The sequence below is a fragment of the Scleropages formosus genome, chromosome 8, assembly GCF_900964775.1.
Source record: "Scleropages formosus chromosome 8, fSclFor1.1, whole genome shotgun sequence".
NCBI lineage: Eukaryota > Metazoa > Chordata > Actinopteri > Osteoglossiformes > Osteoglossidae > Scleropages > Scleropages formosus.
The window spans coordinates 6,608,969-6,616,775 of record NC_041813.1 but is presented as its reverse complement, the minus strand read 5'-3'; the positions used below and the strand labels follow the sequence as shown (position 1 = coordinate 6,616,775).

Below are 7,807 nucleotides of genomic sequence, written 5' to 3'. Positions count from 1 at the left end.
AGCTCGTAGCAAGAACTGCTTCGGTTTGGGGCTCATATGGTGTCATATTGCCCCCTGCTGGACAAACGTAAAACATTCAGTTAGGGGGCCTTCGTTGGGAACCTGTTCACTTCCCATCCAGTAGGTGGCGCTGTGGGTCTGAAAGCGCTTCCCCTCCTCGATTCTCTAATAAACCTTGAGCGTTCCGGAGATCTGAAAAACAGCCACTTATGCTAAAATACCACCAAATCCTGTTAAAAGTTAGGCAGCTACTTAAATAATCAACACTAGTCATCATAAAGTTACCCAAAGGTTGCAGGTTCGAATCTCCGTTCCAGCTGTAGTACCCTTGAGCAAGGTACTCACCCTAATTATTATTATAATTATTTATAATGCTCCACTAAAAATTATCCAGCTGTGTAAACGTGTAAAATAATTGTAAAGTAGCTCTGCGCTGTAAGTTGCGGGAGAAAAGCATCAACTGAACGAATAAGTGTAAATGTCTGGCTGTCTTCCTGCGCTTATTCAACACTTTTGCTGCGTTTATGCACGGTACGCTTAACAAGCACTTACAAACAAAACAGACGTATATATCATGCACAGTTTTTCTTTATTAATTCAATCGTTAATGGAAAACTCTAAAAAGCGAGCAAAAAAAGAGATTGAGGCCTCTCAACCATCAGGCCAGACGGATGGGTGTCGCATATTAGTACCGGTGGCTTTTGCACATCATAATTCACAGCTAAACATCCTGCAACAATGTTGTTGCCTCCTTGCACAAGACTGACAAAAACCAGCAAGTTTTTGACACCTGAATTTTTTTTTTTCTTTTAAAGTCAATTGATTTCTGAAAGGTGAGAAGCGGACACTGTTCGTTTGGAAGTGTTGGATGCTCAGTACAAGTGTTTTTTTTTTTTTTAACGCTAACTTCCAGTGCTTACAGGCTTTGAGTCTCTAACAGCAGAGAGGTGCACTTGATCTTTTCCTTATCTTTTCTCTCTGCAGCAGCCCAGAGGCCGAGGATCACAGCACGCCTGGGAGGCTTGTCCGCTGTCCATGCCCACGGCCGCAGAGACCATACATACATATATGGGGGGGTGCAGTGGCGCGGTGGGTTGGGCCACAGTCCTCCTCTCCAGTGGGTCTGGGGTTCAAGTCCTGCTTGGGGTGCCTTGCGATGGACTGGCGTCCCGTCCTTGGTGTGTCCCCCCCCCCCTCCAGCCTTACGCCCTGTGTTGCCGGGTAGGCTCTGGTTCCCCGTGACCCCGTATGGGACAAGCGGTTCTGAAAATGTGTGTGTGTGTGTGTGTGTGTGTGTGATTTCTAAAAGCAGGTTTTCATCTATGTAAGTGTCATAACTTTCTGTTTTTTTGAAACCTCTCAATTATGGGAAAAAAAAATTAGCTTCGCCAGCCAGAGTTTACTTCTATACCTTCCTTGTTTTAACACTTTTAATTCTACATGCGATGACATTCCATTAATCACTGCAGGGAAATTCATACAGAACAGCTCAGCACAGCACATGAAGTGCAGTCATACCTGATAATATAATGAACAAATGAACAAAAAAAAAAATCAAACTCAGCATTTACACGGTGCAGTTCCACTAGAAAATAAGGCAATGAAACGAGTGCAATAACTCAAGGTACTCAATCCACTTCCCAGCACCACCGTATTTCGGAGGTAACAGGCCCTTTTGTAGCACGATAGAGGCGGATGGCTGTTGGTAAGAAGGACCCTCGAAACTGCCGATTTGTACATCGTAACTAGGCAACCCAAACCGCCTGAAAAATGTTGACATATTCACGTTGGCAGCTCAGTCCGTCAATGTTCAGAAACTGCTTATTCAGCACAGAGCCGTTGCAAGCATGAGAAGCATAGGGCACAAGGCAGGGTATGCCAGGAACGGAGGACCGAGCCACTGCAGGGCAGTCGCACCCTAAGTCGCACGCTGAAGGCACTTTTAAGATTCATCAGTCATGTCTGAAACACATGTCTTTGGGCTGTTTGAGGAAACCAGAGCATCTAGCAGAAACTGAAATGGAATCGAGGTAATAAATGGAGTGGTGGAGCAATGCAGAGGGGGGTGCGGCAGCACAGTGGCGCAGCGGGTTTGGATGGGTCCTGTTCTCTCCTGGGTCTAGGGTTTGGTTAACGCTTAGGGTGCCTTGCGATGGACTGGCGTCCTGTCCTCGGTGTGTCCCCTCCCCCCCAGCCTTGCGCCCTGTGTTGCCGGGTTAGGCTCTGTTTTGCCTCGACCCCACTAGGGACAAGCGGCTTCAGCAAGTGTGTGTGTGTGTGTGTGTGTGTGTGTGTGTGTGTGTGTGTGTGTGAGATTTCTCTTTACTTGCCTCTCCCCATGACATTTGAGACAAATTGGAATGGAGGTCAAAAGGGCTGGTGGACATTTATTTATCTGCAGATGAAATGGCAGTATGTTTCATATATCTAAGAAAAAACTTTGATTTATCTACAGATTTGTATTTGGTTTATATTGTCTTCTGCAAATGTTTACAATTCCAACACTTTACTATAGCTCTAGAAAAAGAGATCAGACTATTGCCGGAGTTAAGTGAAGATGAAAAACAACTCATTTCTTTGGAAAGTTCCAGGCTGGATCTTTGGATTACATTGTATTTTAACAAGTATTGGTACCTACTATTATGATGCACTGAGGGAGACATGAAAGCATGACCTTGATTTGTCTTTCGGCGACAATGTATGGATTTCTAGCTGTGCCAAAGTTGTCAACATCTGCACCAACCTTAATTTTCTGGGACAAAACTTCAAGTTCATTCTCAACATTTAATTTACTTAATTCATTTACATACACAGTATGTAGGGGTACTGTAAATACAGTATAAAAAATCATAATAAAGAGATGTGAACCCTCATCTCAACCCACATCATGCACTGTTTCAGTTAAAACTTAAGTTTAAAAAATAGAAAATGCTATTCAGTAAAAATACTGTAGCTGGTGCCCAGTGTCTCTAGTCTAGTCTCCTATGTCTGATGTCTGTTGTAGTTATCTTTTATTTTTATAATTTTTTCTGCATTATATGATCTATGTGGTAAGGAGGTCCAAAGAGAAACGGAACTTCGTTCTTCTGTTTGAATAACTCACATATGGGCTGAATGAAATAAAGTTGACTTTGACGTTTCATTTAAATCACTGTTTAGAGCCTCTCGGAGCAGCAGGTGGCGTAGTGGTTAGTGTTACTGCCTAGGACTCTGAAAGTTGTAGGTTCAATTCCTGTATCTAGTGGTAGTACCCTTTATCTTGCTCCAGTAAAAATTACCCAGCTGTATAAATAAGTGTAACTGTAATCTTAACACACACATTTTCAGAGCCGCTTGTCCCATACGGGGTCGCGGCAAACCGGAGCCTAACCCGGCAACACAGGGCGTAAGGACAGAGGGGACACACCCAGGACGGGACGCCAGTCCGTCGCAAGGCACCCCAAGCGGGACTCAAACCCCAGACCCACTGGAGAGCAGGACCCAGTCTAACCCACTGCGCCACTGCACCCCCCCGTAATCTTAACATTGTTAGTTAAATGAATGAATGTAAATTTCATCCATTTCAATAGGAGGATTTGATCTTGATGCACTATGGTATTATTTTCAGAAAGCCGGATAACTTTTAAATCAGTGTATATCACTGGTTTACATTTTCCATTTCTGAGAAACCACTCTATGTTTGTTCAGAAATGTTGTGTAACCGGTTGAGAAAATGTGTGCTTCTGCATACGTTTCTTGTTTAACATGCTTAGGGTTTAACACCAGAGCATGACAAAGTGCTAAAACAGTCTCTAAAGTGTCGCGGTTGTGTCTCTAAAATTAACCAAGCTCAAAATACGCATAAAGGAAGTACTTGAATAATGTAAACAACCAACTTCAGGAGATGACAGTGCTTTAAAAAATTAACTAAATCCAAATTCGAGCTATAAATATTTGTTGAGTTTACAGACTCAAGAAATGAATCGTTCAAATAGTTTGTTTTATACACGTGTGATCTATCAGTTACAAGCACTGGATGAGGCAGGATGTTCAGCAAAAAACTGCATGATTGACAGTTTTGTTTCAGAAAGATTTAAGAAATTAAACAAATGTTAACTTCTTTATGTCTTCCCGATTTGGGATTTTTGTTTCTTCGTACAGGGGGGCACGGTGGTGCAGTGGGTTTGATCGGGTCCTGCTCTCCGGTGGGTCTGGGGTCCGAATGGACTGGCGTCCCGTCCTGGGTGTGTCCCCTCCCCCTCCAGCCTTGCGCCCTGTGTCGCAGAGTTAGGCTCCGGCTCACGGCAACCCCGCTTGGGACAAGCAGTTTTGGACAGTGTGTGTGTGAAAGAGTGAGCTTATTTTGTAGGTGCATTGTGGTGTGACAGTTAGATTAGTTATTGTGTTTAACTCTTCAGTAGCCAGTACTACTAAGGTCTGCTCCGTAGAATACAATTGAAAATGAGTCCCACACCAGCTCTTCGAGTCATTATTCCGGTCATTATCCGTATTGTGTTTTGGATTGTAGAGTATGTCTTAGTGGATTACAAATTGATTCTGTCAAATGTTGCAGTATATCCATCTGTTGAACTTCAGTTTTCAGAGATGAAAAATAAAAGTGCATTATATTTCAGCATTAACTCATCAGGGTGCCTCCGCTCCAGGAACTGACCAGACATGAGACAATAATGGGGGGGAAAGAGTGTTTATTAATTGTTTTACAGTCGATGACTAGAATAAATCATCAAAATGCCAATTAACATCATTGAGAAACAAAACCAATATGTAAAAAGAAAGGGAAACAAATCTCCATTGTCATGAACTGCTTTGTCTGATTCAGGATGGTGTTGGATTGGTGTTGATCCTGGGTGGTTTGGAAACTTGAGGCACAGTAGACTCTGGATGGTAAGCTGTTCCATTGCAGGGCACTCACACCTGTTCACTCACACTCCAGGCAACTTGTGGTCAGCAGTTCATGTGAAACACATTGGAGGATATTGACTGTGGGCGGAAACCAGAGCACCGGGAGGAAACCAATGCAAACTTGGAGAGATATCAGTATGTATTGTTTTAAAATGTTGCTTGCTTCATGCTAGGGCTCAGGAAGTCTGGGTGGAAATTTTTAACTCTTCAGGACTGATGCTTCCTGGTCAAATCCTGGATGGGGCAAAAGATGACAGAACTCCTATAAGTACAAAAAAAAGTGCAAACACATTCATTGTTTCCTGTTTTGTCTGTGTGCTCTTTTCATGAAGTTTTGTCCTTCATTCACATGCTTGTAAATGATAACATCTGTGTCCAAAATTTAACAGCAATACTTACAGAAGCACTCAGCTGGATCTAAAGCGATGTTCACCAAAACACATGGATCTTTGCTGGACTCGATGATGGTGACGTTGTCATAGTAACCATGGTTCTCTTGTTGATGCACTTCAGGAAACCCCAGGTCAGAGATCTCCTACAGATTTATTGCAAAAAATTTGCTTATTTGTACAACTTTCTTGGAATATGTTGCAAGCGTCAATGTCAAAATAAACGTATATGTTCAAAAAACAATGCAGTTGACTAGGTAAAGCATGAAATACCTTGTTTTTATACTGTTTTTGTTGGAATATAAGTCCAAGTAAATTTACAAATCACTCCTTTTTGTTTTTATTAGCATTTTCCATACTGTCCCAACTTTTTTTGGAATTGGAGTTGTAAAATAAAATGAAAAATAATATAGAACTAATTAAAGGAGCGCGCAGAACGCTGTGTTGGATTAGACACATTTTACTGGTGATTCCCAGGAAATCTATGCCGGACGGCTGTGCACCTACAGTAAAATCACAGTGAAAGTCAGAACATAATCATTTGTATTGTTGACTTTTTGGATGCATGCGCCCTCACAGTGATCTCGGAAGTGACACCTAATCACAGATTTATTTATTTTTTTTTTAATTTAATTTAATTTAATTTAATTTTATTTTATTGAAATGATGAAAACAGTTGGGAGTTTTATCTTTTCATTCAATGTCATTGGTCAGTAAGTCTAGGAGAAATTTTGAATTCTGTTGAATAGGTGCTGTCTGGAAAAAGAAGTGGATTCTGTCACTAGATGTGACAGAAGCTGACAAAACCTCCGAGGGTGTAAATTTAATAAAGCAAAAAGTTAAAGTAAAGTTAATAGCAATACTTACAGAAAGACACTGGTGGATCTCCACTAAGATGGCCAGTTTGGTGATGGTTCATGGCTTGTGCCTGCAATTTCAGAAATAATTCTTTTGAAAAGTGCTCATTTTAACATGTTAGAAATACTAAAGGGGAAAAATAAATTGTAGAAAATCTTAAGCTAATGAAACACTGCTCTGCTGCTCAAACTGAAAAATTGTGGATTCGGTGTACAGTGAAGGTAAAGAAAACCATCTGAAGCTAATTTGTTCAGTACAACATTGTCAGGGAGGACAATCTACCGGCATTGCAGGGGCAACATTTCCTTTCAGTGTATTTCAGCAATCATGTAGACCGCTGTTCTGTAGGGTATAGAGATTCTCTAAGGAAACATGGTGATACTTACAGAGAACATTTCAAAGTCCAGAGTTTTGATCCGAGTGTGGAATTGAACAAGACTTGGTGAGCACCAGAGCTGAAGCAAAGATGAAGGGATTCTTGCTCAACTGTTGTCCACTGCGTCCTCCTCCATGGCAATTAAGCATCGTGAAGACAAGCTGCTGACTGGTGGAGGGAGAGTCAAGCCAGAAGACTGACTGCAGCATGTTTGAGGAGTGGAAATACTGACTCTTTTGGAGGGTATCAGGATAGGGTTTAATCTGGATTTTTAGTCTGTCATGTTCCTTTAAAGTGACACTTAATCGCAGTTTTCTTTTGTTTTATTTTTTTTTCTTTTCTTTTCTTTTCTATCGATAGAGAGATAGATAGATTTTTAAAATGTTTCTTTTTTTTTAATTTTTTCTTTTATTTTTAAATTTTTTAATTTTATTTTAAATTTTATTTAAAATTTTTTCTTTTCTTTTTTTTTAACATTTTTTCTTTTTTTAAATTTTTATTTATTTTATTAAATTTTTAATTTTTTTTTTATTTTATTATAAGTATCAGAAGTGTCCAAACTTCCCAAATAACTGAGCATTTCCCAAGATTTTTCTATAATGGGTTTTATCAGTGAATAATTAGTGTTTTCTTTGTTGTTATCGATGTTTTTAAAACCCAATAAAATGTCAGCCATTCTTACACAGCAACCATAACCCCAACCTCCATATTCCCCTCTGTACATCCCTAAAAGCTTCCAATCATGGGTAAAAACTGGGCAACCAGAATTGCCCTTCACTCCAGCTTCACATATAAAAAAATCACTTGTGGATAATTGGTTATTAATGTCTTCTACATCTGGCTTTTTTAATTTATAATTATTCTTGGATGATATCACAACATTTTTCCCAAAGTGCTTAACTGACCATGAAACCCCATAAGCAATGGCACGTACCTTCTGTTCAATTTCTGGTTTGCATATGCTGCTTTCAGTAAAATTATATTTTTTTAATACAATGTTGCCATCAAGCTTTATTCTAGCGCAATCAAATGAGTCTAAATGTGTAACGTTGTCAAAATTAACAGAGTAAATTAACAAATAATCATTTATTTTAAATACAACAAAAGCATCTCCTAGACTGTGCAATGTTTCTGAACCAGTACATTCCATTGCTTTTTTAAATGTATGATATGTTGTGTATATATATCTTTTGTCATAAAGGAAACAATTGCTGTAACCTACTTTAATAAGAAGTATGCCTCCAGGGAATGTTATTTCGGGCATTTTTGATGGAGTTTCAAT

The 7,807-nt window shown here is 40.0% G+C and overlaps 1 long non-coding RNA gene across 1 annotated transcript; it reads right to left on the bottom strand.

Moving 5' to 3' along the window:
• Nucleotides 1–5,027: 5,027 nt before the first annotated feature.
• LOC108942754 (uncharacterized) lies at nt 5,028–6,607 on the bottom strand. Its single transcript, XR_001966739.2, has 4 exons — nt 6,536–6,607; nt 6,159–6,219; nt 5,302–5,437; nt 5,028–5,136 (listed from the first exon to the last, which is right to left on the bottom strand). It is a non-coding gene; the product is annotated as an uncharacterized LOC108942754 (long non-coding RNA).
• Between the last annotated feature and the right edge of the window lie 1,200 nt (nt 6,608–7,807).